This window comes from Halictus rubicundus, chromosome 11, assembly GCF_050948215.1.
Source record: "Halictus rubicundus isolate RS-2024b chromosome 11, iyHalRubi1_principal, whole genome shotgun sequence".
Classification (NCBI taxonomy): domain Eukaryota; kingdom Metazoa; phylum Arthropoda; class Insecta; order Hymenoptera; family Halictidae; genus Halictus; species Halictus rubicundus.
In genome coordinates this window covers 6,950,771-6,969,565 of record NC_135159.1, presented here as the reverse complement: position 1 = coordinate 6,969,565, position 18,795 = coordinate 6,950,771, and the positions used below count along the sequence as shown (strand labels likewise).

The 18,795-nt window shown below is 42.3% G+C and overlaps 1 protein-coding gene across 1 annotated transcript in view; it reads left to right on the top strand.

Annotated features, from left to right (window-relative positions):
• Nucleotides 1-2,414: 2,414 nt before the first annotated feature.
• LOC143358510 (uncharacterized) overlaps nt 2,415-18,795 on the top strand; it is a 53,627-nt gene continuing 37,246 nt past the window's right edge. Inside the window, exon 1 of the mRNA XM_076795676.1 lies at nt 2,415-2,899. The gene's annotated coding sequence lies outside the window, so the exon portion shown is untranslated. The remainder of the gene's footprint in view (nt 2,900-18,795) is intronic.

Sequence of the window (18,795 nt, the reverse complement as noted above, 5' to 3'; positions counted from 1 at the left end):
ACTCGGCGTCCGAGTCCTCACGGGGTATAGCCCGCGGTAGTGGGGATAATTCCGCGACATTTATCATCCAGGCGACATATATAGAGAAATCACTGTATGTAGAAATAACAACGAGTTTAGCAACATACTCGTGATTTATCGTCAACAGGCAAATGTTAGAGATTTTCGAAAAATCACACAGCAATGATTTATAATAATTGTTAACGGCGTGTTCACGTAGCGTTGAAATACTTAAGAATGTTTCTGCACTCGCATCGATAACATAAACATGTCGACCTGTACAGAAGTAGAGCCAGAAATACAATAATAAATTATAGCAGTACGTTTATTAATTTCAGGTTTCATTCCAGTCGGAGGTTAGTGCCAGTTGGACGAAGGAACGAAGATGCCTATATGTATTTATAAAATTTCGCGATTCGTTAACTGTTACTCGCGTGCAAACAGGAAACGAACTGCCGGGGTCAAGAAATGTAGTTATCATTTATCCGCGTCGGTATCAATGCTAACGTGCCACTAGAAAAGAAATCCCGGCAACTATGCAAACAGAAAGTTTCGAGTTTCGCGAACGAGATGTAGTTTATGCCACGGTTCCGATATGCGATAAGGCGGACTGTATATGCGGAAGCGAGTACGTTGCACAGTTCTTTCAACGTCGTCTAAATCAGTTGATAAACGATAAGGTTCGAGTGTCCGTAGTTTTACTCGATGTACATACATAATGCAATATTTATGCAAATTTACAGTTATAAGCTCCGAACTGTGAGAATCGGAGAATTTAGATGTTTGTTAATTCGCTTTGGGGATGTGTTTGTTTGTTAGTTCTACATTGTTTAGTTTAACATATTTAACCCTTTGTTTAGTACATATTTAACCCTTTGCACTCGAAGCTATTTTAACTCCAAAACGAAACATTTCTTCAGACCTAGAGTGTTTCCCTTCTATATATATATTTTTCATGTTATACATACGAAAATGGCGCAATTTACTCGTACTACACTGAAATGTTTAGTAATTTATTAAATACAAACAAATTTAATAATGTAAAACATATTTTGAATAATGATACAGTAATTTTTAGTGGCGCCTTACAGTCGCCATTCGAGTGCTAAGGGTTAATACAATCTAGGATCTCGGTTTGGAATATCCAAATAGTTGGATATTCATATCCTTACTTAAGGGGGCCGGCATTGTTTGAAATCCATATACGTATGCAAGTGTCAAAATCTAGACAAACGGCCCCTTCAATATTGCAATGAGCAGTTTAGAAGTGGTCAATTGTGTTTCCTAAAAGTCCAATCTACGTCTGTATAGAGCCCAAATTGCGAATTTCTACCTCATCGTGGAGTAATTTGTAATATTCGGCAGAAAATTCGAACTCTGAAGCAAGTATGACGTCACAAGATGGCTGCCGCTGAGAGATTCTCTTAATTTCGAGAGATTTAGTGTTCGTATCGAAAAAAAAGGCTCCATACAGACGTAGCAAAGACATGTACAAACACGGTGGTATGCATTTCTAATTGATTACTTACTTATTTAAGACGCAAAATGTCTAGAAAAAAAGGCACAGCGTAACATAGCGCGACAGTCAAGGCCAAATGCCTGCCGGCCCCCTTAATAATTAATAACAGTTTTCTTTCGATATAAAACGACGGCGTTTTTTTCGTAACAACACTTCTTCTTTTGAAGCTGTCCCCTCGACATCGTTTAGTGTCAGAACAAGAGGGTCCGTCATTATCTATCCTTTTCCAACGAAAGATGCCGCTGCACGGCCGACCACTCGAATTAAACCCGAGTATCCGAGCCCTCGGACACAAGAGCATCGACTAAGTACCAAATTCGCTCCGCAGAACGCAAGAGGACAGAAACAGCAAATCGCCGTCAGAAAATGCCAGCATCCCGTTCTCCCGTTGCTGAAACAAATTGCTCTAATTTCATCAGACGTCGACCGAGTCGGCGTCGAACGTGTCTCGAGCAACGGTCGCGTCGCTTCGCGCGCTTTAGCAGGCAATATAATCGCCGTGGAAACGATCGCAACAGAATTGAAGGGGTCCATTGACAGAGATCGTCCGAATGGGCGCTCGTCCCCCGATCTCTGCCGAGTCGCGCATCGGTTGTAGCCGCCCGCGCACTAGACCGGGCCGGTCGACGGGGGCCGAGGTTAGCCGAAGCCGGGCGAACACGGGCGAATAGTTCGCTCGAATCGCGCCGCCGCGATGCATCGCATCGGTTCGAACGCGCGCTCGCCCGGGCTCTGGCTGTCTCGCTCGTCTCCCTAGTGTGTGTCCCTAGTTGCTCGAGATTCGTCCTCTCCCTTATCTCTTACCGCGACGCGACGGCGCGACTTCGAAAATACGCGCGCGCTGCCGCCGCCGCGACGCCGGCGTCGTGCAAACATCATCTCTCGTGTGCGACGTCCCGTTTATGCGTGACAGCCCGCGAACGACGTGCCGCGCGCGAGCTATAGTGTACTTACCGAACGTCTCGATGAACTTGTTCGCTGCGTGACGCTTGAATGCGACCGGCGACGCACGCGCGCGCGCGCGCCGACGATTGCCTCGTGAACTCGTGACAGGATCGCGTCCGCAGATATCCACAGGCTCTGCCGCCGTCTCCTGTGTCGCTCGGACGTGAAACTTAACAGTGAGATTTTGTGACCGCGGTTGTAAACAGTGATCCTGAGAAAATAAAAACAGAAGGTGTGTGAGAAGATTGTATACGCGTGCGAGGATTGACGCGGCTAACCTTTGCGCGAGTGCACGCGCACGCCGCGTGGCGTAGACGCAGCCCGGCACGGAGCACGCGCCGTCAGCGCAACGCGTATCGTCGTCGTTGTCGTTGTTGTCGGTGACAAAGCGGCGCAGACCTCTCGATAACACCCGGTATGGATTCCCATCCGATGGTGAGTTTTCTAACTTACACTCTGTATTCTATTCCGTGATGTTTGACGAGTGTTGCTCCAGTTTCTAGGAGATAGTTTCATTTTGTTCTCGACTGTCTTTCGGAGGACGACGGTCGAGGCGCGTTTACAGTCATGATAGATGACCGGCGTATTCGTAGAACACACGTGCTGTGTGCTTGAAGTGGGGGAGAGACAGCTATTATGACTTATCTTCATTCGGGAAACAAATTTGTCGAAGTTTGTCAATTTAGTGTTGTTGAAACGTTGCACGCTTACTTGCCCAGTTTAATGTTCACGCGATTCCTCGACGATTCTCATTATTGACGCTTCGAATTTGCCGGCGTGGTTTACGCAGGTGTTTTATACTGTCGATTAAATGAAATGTGATGCTTTTAAACAAGTATTAGCAAACGCGTTATTAATATTGTGAGTGGCATTGGCTGCATTATGGCAGAGTTTGAATTTCTACTGGTATTCATAAAATAACGGCAGACACGATAGATATCCTGGAATTTAAAGTGACAGTAACAGCCATTGACGAAGAAGTGAATGAACTGTAATGTAACGCAATCGCTTCGGCGATGAAGTTGCAAATAACTGGGAGTTCGATGTTTCAGATTGAATAACCTGACTGTTCGTAGGGTTGTGATACGTTATCAGTAAAGTTTGACAGATGACACAATCGGACCTGTTTGACCACGATTTGAATCTTTATAGAACAGGATAAAGCGTAAAACGATTACGATTAAAATGGAATACTATAATATAAAATATTCAATCGATTTACAGTGTTGAATCGCATAAAACTGTAACGTATTTATTTTGTTGTCTTCCATCGTCGACCATAGTGGTGCAGACAGAAAAAAAATCGTGTCAATGGGAAGCTCGGCGACGGTCATCGGTGACGGTCATCGGTGACCGTCGCGACGTAAGCGGAAGAAAAATCGTACCAAACGGAAAACTCGGCGACGGTCACCGGCGCCGTGGCGGAATAGGCAGAAAAAATTTGTTAAATATAAATTTTGTTGTCAGTAATCGGTAACCGTCATACATACATATGCTTTATGTCACGACATTGATCGACGTCACGAAATTCGATCAATGATAATCGGTAATTGTTATACATACTGCACCGACAGCGCCGGTCATCGGTGGCCGTCGCGGCATAGGCAAGAGAAAAATTTTTCAAGTATAAATTTTATCAACGGCCATCGGTATCCGTCATACGTAAACGTATGTGTTGAATACTTTGCTAGTGCCGGACACCGGTGACCGTCGCGGAACAGGCAGAAGAAAAATTTTTTAAATATAAATTTTGTGGTCGGTCATCGGTAACCGTCACACATACATGCGCGTTTCGAATACTTTGCTAGCGCCGGACACCGGTGACCGTCGCGGAACAGGCAGAAGAAAAATTTTTTAAATATAAATTTTGTGGTCGGTCATCGGTAACCGTCACACATACATGCGCGTTTCGAATACTTTGCTAGCGCCGGACACCGGTGACCGTCGCGGAACAGGCAGAAGAAAAATTTTTTAAATATAAATTTTGTGGTCGGTCATCGGTAACCGTCACACATACATGCGCGTTTCGAATACTTTGCTAGCGCCGGACACCGGTGACCGTCGCGGAACAGGCAGAAGAAAAATTTTTTAAATATAAATTTTGTGGTCGGTCATCGGTAACCGTCACACATACATGCGCGTTTCGAATACTTTGCTAGCGCCGGACACCGGTGACCGTCGCGGCATGAATAAAAGAAAAATCTTGCAAATATAAATTTGATGAATTATTATCGGTAATCGTTACACATACTGCGTGTGCATGTTGAACACTTTGCTAGCGCCGGACACCGGTGACCGTCGCGACATGAATGAAAGAAAAATCTTGCAAATATAAGTTGGATTTATGATCATCGGTAATCGTTCTACGTACTGTATATGCGTGTTGAATACTATGCTAGTGCCGGACACCGGTGACCGTCGGGGCATAGGCAAAAAAAAAAAAATCGTGCAAATGTAAATTTCATCGACGGTCGTTGGTTCGACCGTCATACATACGATACGTGCGTGTTGAATATTTTGTCGTGTGATATAGTGTCGGTCACCGGTCTGTCATGTCAATCAACGAGATTGTTGATGATGACTAGTGATTGTCAGTTAGATTGTCAATTGTGTCGTAGTGGTCACCGATTATTGACACCGATGATTCGCCGTGCAATTCGTCATAGGGGTCACCGATGATCGATAACCCCAGAAATGTTCTAAATTTGTTGCGTAATACAGTACCTAATGAAAAATCGTTTTTAACGTGAATAATCGTAACGCTTACCTGTAAAATACGAAACGTGCAGCAACACCCGCAGAAAATTTATCTTGTCGCAACCAATAAAACAGTGTTTACTGTTCTCATATCGAAGCAGGTGGCTACAAAACATTGTTAAACACCGGGTGATAAAAAATGTTCTTAAGTGATACCAAACGCAGAAAAAACCTACAAACTCTAACTATGCATTTTACGTGGTAATGTTATAAAAAGTTGATTTTACGCTCTATAAACATCGAAAATGACAAAGTGATTTTATGTTATAGAAACTACAAAAATTCTAAATTTATTATGTATGTGTTCCGCGGTTAAAGGTTAACAGATTTCCAAGTTCAAAGATTTAATTTCCTATTTAAAAGTAAATTTCTCGGAAACAGAATATAGTGGAGAATTATGGTTTTGGGATTACTGTTCAGCGTATAAAAATCTATAAAAAGTACCGTCACCGTGCGAAACCGCATTACTTCCCCATCTGCATAACAATAAACGTGCCAGGTCCGCGAGTACAAACACTCGGTTCCGAGAACTAATAAATAAGCGAGTGAAACGTGATCGTTAAGTGCAATGATTCGCGATTTTGGCCGTAACACAGGAATTGCGGCACTTGCACGGTGCTGGTAATGGTCTTTTCCAGGGATCGTAAATTACGACAGCCATTATTATCATTCCGTTCGTGATTATGAAAATATCTGACGCGGTCCCGATACTTAGGCGCCCATTGTGCGCATTGTGCTTGATGACATAATGGCACCTTGTGTACCGATCGAGTGATCGCTGTCAATAGTAAGAAACGTCTTTATTGTAAACAATGTCTCGCAATCCCCATTTAAATAGCGATCGAACTTGCAATTTTATTTTATTTTTATTTTTATTTACGCTAAGATAGAATACAATAGAATATAATAGGGTAAGGGACCCAATTACTGTGCCATATTAATTATACTTATCTTTAAAGCATAATGAATATTAAAGAAGAGGTACATAACACATATATTAACTGATTTTAATGAAAAAATTTAATATCTCTTTTTTAATATTTATTATTCTTTAAAAATAAGTATAATAATATATTTAATATAGGCATGATAATTGGGTCCCCTACCCGACAATACTAAAAATTGTTCCAATAGAGCATGCTAGGTTCAATCGATAGTACTTCTCGTTTCCATTTTTTCAATTTATGTTGCTATGTAATATGTAACAATTATAGGCTTTGCAGTAATGCAGAGGCAGTTACTTATTGTTAACGCATTGTAATTTTTATACATCGCGTTTCATTAAAGAAACGTGATCTTTCACTCGGTGTAAAAAGGAGTTAGCTTCAAGTAATAAGTAAGTGGGTTTCACAACAGATAGTATTGCGTGTTTAATATAGTTGATGCAATAAAGAGGCAGCCTCATAAACTTACATCGCATTGTAACGTTAGAATATCATTACTTCCAGAATCATTATCCATTACGTTAATGATTGCAATCAAATATAACCTCTGTTTAAGTGCCTTCAGCGGGTACTTACTATTCTTTTTCTGCTGTGTCTCCAAAAGGAGGCAACTCCAATATTTACCACGCTTCAAGTACTACGTAGATCACAGTTATCTCAGCAAACTTGAAAATCAATTTTAATTAGGATCTACGGGGTGTGAGAATTTTACAAAAATCATTGTTAAGATTAACTTTGTCTTTTCCGTCCAAATAAGTTGTTTTGATTTTCTGTCACTTTTGTGTACATTGGTGTGGCACTCAACGTGTTAAATTGTATTTACTGGAGCAGTAAGAAGGGCATAGATTTCCTATTTAATGTAAACCTTTATTAGCACGGATATTTCGTTCAATCATAAGAAAAGTGACATAACTCCAAATATATTTATAGAAAGAATGACAATAATAAATACATAAATTGTGGTGTACTTTACAATTAATATACAACGATAATTAACCCAGTATCTAAGTAACAATTATTTTACATTTCTAAGTTGGTTATATGCAATAAAAAAAATGGCAATTTCAGGTCATTTTTAAATGGCTCTTCTGTAAAATTTCCTTTCCTTTTTGGCTTACGTCACTTTTCTTTCGAAGGAATGATTGATTAATTCCCAGTAAACAAGAAGAAAACGGTTTCTGAAATTTCTGCTATTTATGACAAAAATGAATAGGCGAAATCCAAAGCAGGAAGTAATTCGGAGAATTTGGGAGGATCGATACATTATCTCTAAAATGATGCGATACGCAAAAGATGTTTACTTCCCAGTCCAGTAATGGCAAACTCGAATGTCGAACTAGCTCGTCATCCTCGGTTAAAAGGTTAAAGGTAGAACAATGATCTCGTAATAAACCCGGAGAGACGGTTCAACAATGAAACACAATAAACAAGGGGGAATCCGGATAGAAATTTGAACAAAGAGAAAAGCGGAATGGGGGAGAAATGTTTGGTCGCCGGTTTGCAATAAATGCGGCCTTTATCGCGATAAACGCTTCGGGGGGGAAAAGAAAAAAGGAAAATGGTAAGGTCATGCGAAGTGCTTGCACAAGGCTGCTTCGCGAGGTGCTTCGGTTTCTTTCTACCAAAATGACTTCATCCGCGGACGATTCCAAGGATTTCGTTGAAGGAAGGAAACAAAAAGCAGGTAGCAATCACGGCGAGGAATGCGCGGGAAGGTTGAAATAATAGCTGCACCGGTGCGGTGCGGTGCAGCGATGCAGCAGCAACAGTGGTGCAGCGGTGCAACGTCGACCGGACGAGCCACCGCTGATGCTGATACCAGCAGCGTGTAGGTATTAAAGCTCGGTCTCGCTCGATGAACTCGCGAGAGAGAGCCCGGCTCTCCTCCGCTCTTCGGTGACTAATAACGCGATTCTGTATCGTGTTAAATTCCTTCGTTCGGCTTCATTCCTGCCGGTTTATGGGATGCCTTCCGGGGATGCGCCGTGATAGCTCGCCGATTAATCCCGGCTTACGGAGCAAATACGCCCGATCTTGACCTTTCCACCGGCCTGGAATCTCTTTGTGACTTTTTCAGAATGTCAGTCGCTTCACTATTTTTAATCCTTAACCTTTCCACTCGACGAACTTCCAATTGCTATCACCCGGCAGATTTTTATACATTTACGAAGAATTTAGATAAAACACACCGAACTTGCTAAAAATAGTGATAAAAATTAACAACCCCTTGCGCTGCGATTTATTTTATGGTTAAAGACGTCACTCATAATTGCATAGGAAAGAAAAAGAGAATTTATGTGTACAGGGTTTATTCGATGTATGTCGAAAACACGGGTCTAGCCAGTGACATATATCGGAGAGGAGATTAGGAAAAGTAGGAAAGGACTGCGAAGCTTTAGGCTCCTCGTGGGGATAGTTCTGGGACTTTTATCGGATAGGCATTTGGGACGTATATAGAGTAAACACTGTATTGTATGCCTGTATTGGATCACTTGCGAAGATTTAACCCTCCGTGGGCCATCTGGGTCATTCATGTCCGAAATTTCACTCTCGAATTTCTGTCTTTCCAATGTTCATTTTTTCCCACTAATCATATCAAAAATTGACCGATTGCGTTTTGAGACAAAAAAATGGATCTTTAAATAGAGTTTAATCGAACACACACTCGAAAACCGAACCGAAACACTTTCCGAAAATCTTTTTCGCTTGCATACATATGTGCGCAAAGCCACCGAAACCAGTTTCATCAATCCAGAAAAATGTATTTCTTATAAGAATAATGTTTTTTTTTTCACTGCGGATACACGCCGGCGGATAATTGAGGAAGAAAGAGAATGAAGAGAGAAAAGAGCACGGGATCGCAATTTTACGTAGCGCGACGAATGCTGGGACGAGTGTGCTTTATAAGGTGCTTGTTAAATTTTACAACCGGTCATTACGCTCTTGATTCTGGTAAAACTCGAGGAAATAATAATAACGCGCGGTAAACCAGCGTCGCGTCGCGTCGGTTCGATGCAGGGTCGATTGCGGGCTGGAAATTCCTCGTTTTCGAGATGAATCGAGTGCTTCCGGCTTGGACCAATTTTTAATATTTCGTTGTCACCGTCTGTAACGTTGACAGCAACAAATTTAGTGGTACCGGTCGAGACTCGATGAATAATGGCGTACAAATGATTTGGATTGGATATTTAGACTACAGATCTTCATGCAGGTTCCCATTTGAATAAGTGATTTTACAAAAAACATACAGGGTGATTCAGCCAAATGTGCCACCTAAACTATTTGTAAACTGGTATGTGAAAAAATGGCTGAAACAAAAGTGGTTTCAAAAGTAGCATAAAGTAGTTTTTTTTCTATTTTGCTTTTTCATCAAGGTATAATTTAATGTTCGGATGATCGAGATTCTTCTATTGTATATACATGTAGATGATGTTACATTTTTTATTAGTCCAACGTTAAACTTTGAATTTGCATGGAGATTTTATGCAATCTGAAACAGTAGAAACATTAAAATAGTTGAAGAACAGTGATTTCTCTATATATGTCGCCAAGGCCTGAATGATAAACGTCGCGGAATTATCCCCACTATCGCGGGATATACATACTCCGTCAAGAGCCACGAAGTTCGAGAGGCCTCGGACGCCCAGGAGTGTAAACATAACACGGTATGTCTCCTGAACGATACTTGACGCTGGCAAGACCCACGATCTTGACATATATCGAGAATCCACTGCATATTATTTCCAACTTGTTACAAAGATTAAAGAAACATTGAAACATGGGTTCTGTCTCTTGCAATCAATGAAGAAAATTGTTATTTTGACTAGACTGCGAATTAATCGTCAGAATCCGCAAATCCGGACAATTATGAAGGACCATGGAACGAACTGGTTGAAATGAAGTTTTACAGCTCTTAAACTGTAAGGGCAGTAATTACTTCAATGTTTCGGTCACACGACGAAGCGTCAGAAAAGCCAGAAAATGTTTTCTCGTTCACGGTCGATTATTTCGAGCTCGAACGCTTCGATTCTCGCGACAATTGGCCAGGTGACAATTATGGAGTGCCGGTTCCTGAAACCGGTGTGGCCGGCAAAGTGTCGGTTCATGCGTGTGACATTTAAATAATCGTTTCGCACGCCCCGAGAACCAATCGGGCCCGGTAATCATCGTGGCTGGTGCCTTTAAACAATCTCCTCGGGTTCCTCGGGTTTCCTCGGGTTCCTCGGGTGCGTGCGCTCTCGCACCGAGAAGGAGAGAGAGAGAGAGAGAGAGAGAGAGAGAGAGAGAGAGAGAGAGATGCTCAGGACGCAATCAATCCTCGTTTATACGCACACTTCACCAGCTGGAATCCGGGATCGTTTTAAGAAAGCTATCATAAATTATTCCGGGCTCGGACATGTCCCATATGGCATCAAAAGTTTCCAGGCCCGAGCATAACCCGAGGTTGCTCTCGTCCCGATGATGCTCGGCCGAAGCTTCGAGTTAGCATAAGTCGCTAACATAAGAGTTCGCCGAGTTGCAATAATAAACGTTTTACCCACGCGGCCGAATTAGAATATATCCGGTCGGTAATTTATGGAGGAATTATGCGAGTGTGCGCGCCTCATTATGTGTGTCAAGAAGACAACGGAACGAGAATACGCATCGATTAGCATCGCGCGATGGTTTCGAACAATGTTTCCATACGTATTTGGATCTGCGAGTTTGCGTGGGCGTGTTTTTAGTTTTCTTAATTTTTTTATTCGCACGTGTAGTTTTGGATACTATGTCTAGAGTAACAAATGCAAGTTACCCGGGGGTATTCTAGTTTTCAAGGCCGTTTCTGCGCGAATCTTTAGGAATTTTTTTCGGAAAAACTATTGAACCTTCTGCGTTGGCATTTTACACACATATCGATTGGTATTTGAAGTATATGTGCGATTTTTTAAAAGTAAAAATAATAAAAATTACATGAGTTGTATATGTTTGTATGGAGTACATTCAAAAATATAAAGTTGTTTATTAATCAGTCTGAATGCAGTTATGGTTCGAACCAAAAGAAATTCAAAATTTTATTTGTTTACTCAATGGCGGCATTTGGAATCATTTGGAATGGACAAAATAACGTTCGTGTGATAACACGGCATTCTCTCAAAATTTCAAGTCATTTGGTCAACTTGAACAATAATAAAATAAATTATAAAGTTAACTAGAAACTATTGTTGTTGAGGCTGTCGACGTTGCTGACAGTGAGGTTTCCGCCTTACTTGAAAATTAGTTCATAAAATCGAAGAAGAAGACTGCAAATAGAAATAGAAAAGCAATACAGTGATTTTTCTATATATGTCGCGAAGGCCTGGATGATAACCGTCGCGGAATTATCCCCACTACCGCGGGGTATACCCCGTGATAGGCCATGAACCGAGGCCTCTACTTCGCCGTCCTTTTCTACGTTCAACTTTGATCAGAGAATAGTATCACCTGTTCGATATATGTTCCTGGCTCAGACCCGATTTGCTGACAAATATCGAGAATTCACTGTATCTCGAACACCGAGTCTCCAAAGAACACGCTGGTTCGCTTAATCGCACATTTGTGAATACGGTCTGTTGTGCCAAAATGGCTTACCAACACAAAGTTACCTCGTGCCGATGGTATTGTCTACGGAACGCAAACGATTAATTCCAAAGAAAGCATTTTAACGCAATTACGTGCGCGCTTGCGTGAGCAACGAGCTCCGAACGAGAATCGATAGCTCCCATGCAACGGATAAAGATTGACAAGCATATAATCAGCGGTCGAACAACTCAAATGTCAAAAGTGAACGTGTAATTATTTCCTACCTCGGCTTCCCCTCCGCCGTGCGATTTTTTTCATCCTCCCGAGACACGTTGCCGAGATTAAATCGGACAACCATCCATCAAAACATTATTATTATCTCGAAGTGTGAAATCCGAGAACGAAAGAGTTCCAGGTTTCCATTTTGTTTCATTTCTGCGCAGGTTTAACTAAATAACGAATCAAGTAGCGTATATTGTAACAACATGTTGCCGCTTTACAGCGTACCAATTCACCTTTACTGTCAATCCCGTATAATGTGAACAAGAAAATTGTTTAATAGGTCTGTGCATTTCATGCGGCAGTAACTGCACGCTAGACGTACGAAGAATTGTTTAAAAAGACGGTACGCTTACTGTCGCAGAAGATGCGCGCTATATGGGAGTCTAAACTAAATTTTGTTAGGATTGTGTAATTAGTATTTCGAACTTTTTCTCGAAACTTTAGAAATATTATTATTTCTCGAAAATTGAGACAATAACAAATTTTTTAAAGTTGGTAAACCGGATTCTAAATTGAACACTAGAATTTAGTCTAATATTGAGGGGTTGAGGTTGCTTCAAAAAAAAAAAAAAAATGCTTTCCGCCTCGGTCCAGACGTTTTTCAGGGAACGATCGAATCTCGCCCGATGAAAGAGTATAAATAAAAGCGGCGTGTAATAATAAGTCTGGCCGTTGGGCAAACGTAATTTATCAGAGCCAATTATACCGAGGTGTTCTTTCAATGCGATCTCGCTTTTGGAACGGCACGATTTTGAGAGCAATCAATTCGGCGTTATGACCCACGACAACGACGCGATTTATTAATCCGGATCGGGAGATCGCGATCAACGGTGCCGGTGTGCCCCGCGCGATATATCCAGGCTTCGTTAACTCATATTTATTCCGGCGATATTTAATTGATTGCGAGGATCGTTCAATGCCATTGTGCCCGCCTTTGAATGGAAGACGACGGTCCAGATAAGCCCACGCGTTCCCTTATCCCGGCGTGCTAAACGGTCTGCGCTCGAACAACGATGAAAATGGCTGACCGACAAGAAACTAGTCGAGTTATTAATCACACGTCCGACGGTGATTATTTCTCCGGAATGGATACAAGAACCGTACGGAGGTACACGGCCGAACATGCCAACGAACACGCGTGGTTGTGCACAATGCGCTCGATGATTACGAAAATCCTGCAACGCTGTAAACAAATTAATGACCGAGCCGTTCGCTGACTCTTTCCGATCGGACGATGCTCGCTACGTACACACTGTCTTCGTAGTCTGGTAGAAGAAGTCACCAGAGTTTGTCACTTTAAGTACAGGATGGTCCACAGAAATATATCCTTTGAGTTGATATAAAATATTGTATGTACAGTAAAGTCTTGATCTAAGCCGAACCGAGCTACACGATCTTAGTCAGTTCGCCTATCCCCTCCACTGGGGGGGCATACCCCACGAGGAGCCGAGAAGCTCGAGCTGCCTCGGTCGCTGGACAGTGTAGACATGACACGTAATCCGATACCTCTATATATGTCGTCAAGGCCTGGATGATAAACGTCGCGGAATCCCCATTACTGCGGCACGAGCCACGAAGCACGAGAGGCCTCGGACGCCGAGGAGTATAAGCATAACACGGCTCGAGTATGTCTCCTGTACGATACACGACGCTGGCAAGACCCGTGTTGTTGACATATATCGAGAGTTCACTGTAACTCCTTGGCAAAGCCTCGGAGTACATTTTCTGAAAGGAAAAAGTTTCTTTAAACGACCTCATGAATTACCCCTTTCAAGGAAATACAACATTTTTGGGACACCCTGTACAGGGTTTACTCGATATATGTCCAAAAGGCGGGTCTAGCTAGAGACATATATTCTTTGATCCACGCCGAACGTAGAAAAGGACTCTAAAGGCGACCGAGGTCTCTCGAGCTTCTTGGGGATAGTTTTGGGACTTTTATCGACTGGGCATTTGGGACATATATAGAGTAAACACTGTATATACAGAAATTCGAATTATACACCTTCTTTTGCTCGCCGCTGTACGTACAGAACTTCGAACACAAAAAGACAGTTTGTCACAGCTGCATGTATCACCCTGTACAGATTACACTATTATAAACGTCGGTATAAATTTAAACAAGATCGCGGTCATTGAAATAATCCACTTCACGTTGAACAAAACGAGGGACGCGCGACTATCTCGTCTTAGAAACAGCGTGTATCTTCGACTCTTCCCGGTTTTACGGTTCACCGAGCCAGCACTGCTCTAACCTCTCTCATTCCATTGCTCAATCTAGTCCAGGATCCCATAAATTTACGCGAATAACCGACAGGTCGTCCATCGAAAGTACAAGCAACCAGGAATGCACTTATGTCCTGTAGAAGAAAATCGAGCCGTAACGCGTTTCCACAGTCAGGCGAGTAGCCAGGCGATAGCAGCAACGTGTCGTCGTCCGATGATATTTTAATCCGATGTTATTAACGATAATTTTATTTCGCCATATAGAGGACGCGTTTCCATTAGTACCGTGATTGCAGCCGGCGCTCGTTACGAGGACAGAAAACGCGTCTTCGCTGCTTATGACATTCTTGTTATACTCTTTCCCCGCGAGTAGGAAGAAACGTGTTCTTTATTTCCCGTTGGGACGCTGCCAGTCTTCGGCGGCCGCGTTCTTACTACACTTAAAATCCTAGACCGCCGTCAAGCGTGATGGGACTACGATGAATGGGACAGGACTCCTCTCTTCCTCGTAGCCGATCAATGAGACAGGAGTCCTCCTTTTCTGAGAACGCTCCCCGGGAACTGGTTAGCTGTTGGGACTCGTTAAGGCCCCCGGCCCGTTGTCAGCCAAGTCCAGACCCCGAAGTGCATTACGCGGTTTATGCGTTTCTCTTTCCATCTCCTCGGTCGGTTTGCTCATAGTTTGTCATGCATTTCCGGAGCATTCTGCGCGTCCCTGCCGATACCTCATAACGAAGGGGATAACGAAGCCGGGATCGAATGAACGGAGACGGATAATTGTCCGGGGAATGCCAGGGGAAGCTGACAAACGGCGCACAGTGGGCAATTTGGAGAAAATCGGATTCAAAATCAAGGAACTTTCGATAGGAATGAGGTAGAGCGATGAAATTTTTTTTTAAATGAAAGCTGAAACTTTGTAGAATATGGGAAAAATAGGGAGATTATTACCATCGAATCATTTCAACGAAAAAATGACTTCATTAGTTTTCGTCACGAAAATCTATTTTTTGCAAAATCCTGAGGTCGTAGACAAATTTTGAGACCAGATTTGAAATCAGCGTGAAAAAATCTATGGGAAATGATGTATAGCATGTTAAAAAAAATTGTTTTCCGCGCGTGGTATTGGAAAAACTAAAATTTTCTTGAATTTGTGCGCGTTTAACGAATTTTCTCGCGGTTAAAAAACGGTCGTACCACAATCTCTCTATTTTTCCCATATTCTACAAAGTTGCAGCTTTCATTTAAAAAAATTTCATCGCTCTACCTCATTCCTATCGAAAGTTCCTTGATTTTGAATCCGATTTTGTCCAAATTGCCCACCGTGCGGCGGTCACTTATGCTGTAACTCTAGTAAAACCATGACAGAGGCAATGTTAACCCCTATAACCTCGAGTCTGGCTCGAGATTTTGAGCAGGATCTATTAAAAATTTTGTTTAAACCGAAATAAAATTCTATTTTATTGCTATCAATAGGTAGCCACAACTATATTTAATTCTACACATATAATGTTAATAACTATACTACTGTATCTATTTTTATCACCAACACTGGTGGATGGACTACAATGATAACATTTTGTGCCCTTGATCAATCATGCATAAAATATCCTACGTCTTTTATGATTTCACGTCATCGTTAAACAAGTTCTTTAATTCTAGATTACTAAAATCAGTAATAGTAAGTTCTCGCATTTTAGGGGAATATGACCTAATCTAATTGTTTAAATATATTGTCATATACAGAGATAGCATTCTGGTTCAGAGACGTTAATAACTCAACATTAAAAATTGTGTAGGAAAACGAAACTTTATTGTATATTGTGTTTCACCTCCTAGTATTTATTTGGTCAACAATTTTCATTTTTTGTACGATGAAATTATTGAAATCGAATTTTGTTAGTAACTATAGATCAGATATTAGAGCGTAAATATACACAAATGGATAAACTAGATAGGTCGCTTCTATTTTGTTTAACGATACAAAATATTTTATCGATTGGGCGTGTTACGAATTCAATTATGTTTCCAATGATTGCGCGTTCACCATTGCCAGAATCTAGGTCGATATGATATTTTCCATAAATCAATGGATAAAGAAGTTGTTTCCACTTGCAATTCAAAGTCATCGTGTTTACTTAAACAGTCCGCATAATATCATTTGACAAGATCCAGATCAATGGAAACAAAGATCACTAATAAATAATTCAAAAACGATGATGCAATTCCGCTGCATACGAATTGCAGTCGTCATTAAAAGCCATTGTAAAGTTTCAGTCATATTTATATCACCTAGAACAACAATTTCACCGACAATTTTTCCAAAAAATTATCATCCAAAGAATAATAATATTTTATGAAAAATAAAACCAATTTAGCTTCAAAATTTACGAAAAAGTAATTTTTATAAAAATTGTTGGCACTCGAGTTAATTTGGTTAATTGGTTAGGCCCCCGAACAGTGTTAGCCCAGGGCCCCAAAAATTGCCGGTTCGCCGCTGAGGTAACGTATCTACATATTAACACCAAACAGGGGTAACTTTCTTATTCGAAGTCATAGTCTTTACACGTCACGATATCCACAGAGCGCATACCCTATTCTTACGAGTAAATTGCTGAAATAATCCGCAAAGAAGGTTGCATTTAATGAACCATTTCGAGAATAAAGGTAACCGGAAAGTCGAACGTTTCTGGGTAACGCATTAATTAAAATCGAGCAGCGGAAAAGTTTCATTCGAGAATTCCGTTGTACCGAGAGACTGGTCTCTCGATATAGAGATGGTGCTCCATGATGCATGAATTCACGATCTCCCGGCGACCCTAAGCAGTCGCGTCGCTGGTCGGGCCGGCAAGACATGAGACAAGAGGTCGGCGACGTCCGGCAGTCGTCAAAAACATCGGCGCCAAACGCCGCCTAATCTCGGTTACGTGACCGAGGGAATGAATGAGATTCCTGGGGGCATCGGTGTCCCCGAGGGTACCACTTAGAGCACCAGGAACGAGTATGCTATCAGTGTCCTCTGTTCCCCGTTGCAAAAACCCGAGGACTAACGCGCTGCGGCGCTCCCGGTTCTTCCTCGCGATCGACAATGGCGGTCACGTGTGTCGTCGCGGCGCTTCGTTTTGCTGCCGGTGTGTGCACGTGGCCGCCAACATGTCGTCTCTTTCTGTTCCTCGTCTGTACACGTAGGAGGTGCACGCGTGCCTGTATGTGTGTCGCATAGTCGTGTCGTTCGTACCCGACGAGATCCCATGGAGACGGCGCGAGGGGGTTGAAGGAAGGGGGTTAGAGAGCCACGCATGAATGGGACCTCCATTCATGTGGTCGCCTTTCCTCGTGCTCATGCTCGCGCACTGCTCATGGCTCGGCTGCCTCCGCCTTCTGGTTTTGTTTCTGTTTCTATCGGGGAAGCCGACCGTGTTCCACGGGAACAATGCGCTCGTTTCAGACGCGTCGCGTCGTCGCGACGGTTGCATCGGATGCGCCTCGATTTATCGGAGCTGTCGGCGTCGACTCAACGCGACACGCAGCTTCCATAGTTTCGGCCTCCGTGATCGGCAAGCTTCGATCGCTCGCGATTAGCTTCCGATGACGACAAGTGGCCAAACGGTGTCCTTATGAAAATGGAAGCGGCGAGGCGGACGAGACTTCGCCTAATCGAGACCAGGTCTCGTTACGATGGCACAGGGTGACCTGTCCTGCGAACCAACGCGATTCGTATTGGGCCGGAAAACTGACGTTTATGGTCCCATATTCTCGTTGAACTGTATACGGCAATTCTATTAGGTTGCGTAAGGAATGTCCGGTTTTAGAATGCAAATGTTATTAGGTGTTTTGAACAAGAAATACTATTAGAGAGTTCAATATACAGGGTGTCCCTACTCTGTTACAAGGCGATATCTCAAACGTCAAAGGGACAAATGATTTGCTTCGAGGAGTCGAAGCAAGGTCATTTGAAGGTCATTTTTCGAGTTTACAAGGTCATCGATGTTGTTTGTTTTGCAACGACATATTTTAGTTACTAGGAAATGATTGTCGAGGTCAGGACGAAACCAACGACCTACTGTGTCGTGACCTTTGCGTGACCTGGAGTACAGAAAATTTATTGTTCTTTTTCGTTTAATCCTATGCTAGGTTTTTATTACACGCTATAATGTCACATACATATAATGTCACATATTGACTTATAATTATATTTTTAATTAATACCGTATTATGTCTTAGAGAAATGCATTGAGAAATATTCAGGGTTTAATGAAAGTACTCGAGTGCTTTGATTTATAATTTGTAATGTGTCGAACATCTAGTGATTGCGTCAATTGGTATAAAAACAGATGCAAAGAGAAAGAAGTAGTGGAATAAAATAAAATAAAATAAAATTGCTGGTATGCAGGGTGTCTCAAAAATATACTTCCTTGAAAAGGGTGATTCCCGAGGTCATTTGAAATAACTTTTTCCTTTGCGAAAATCTTCACCGCGGCTTCGTTCAGGAGTTATTATCGAAAAACACGGACCAATCAGAGCGCGGCTATAGCGCAGCGTTGGCATTGGCCGAGCCGGAATCCGTAGCCGCGCTCTGATTGGTCT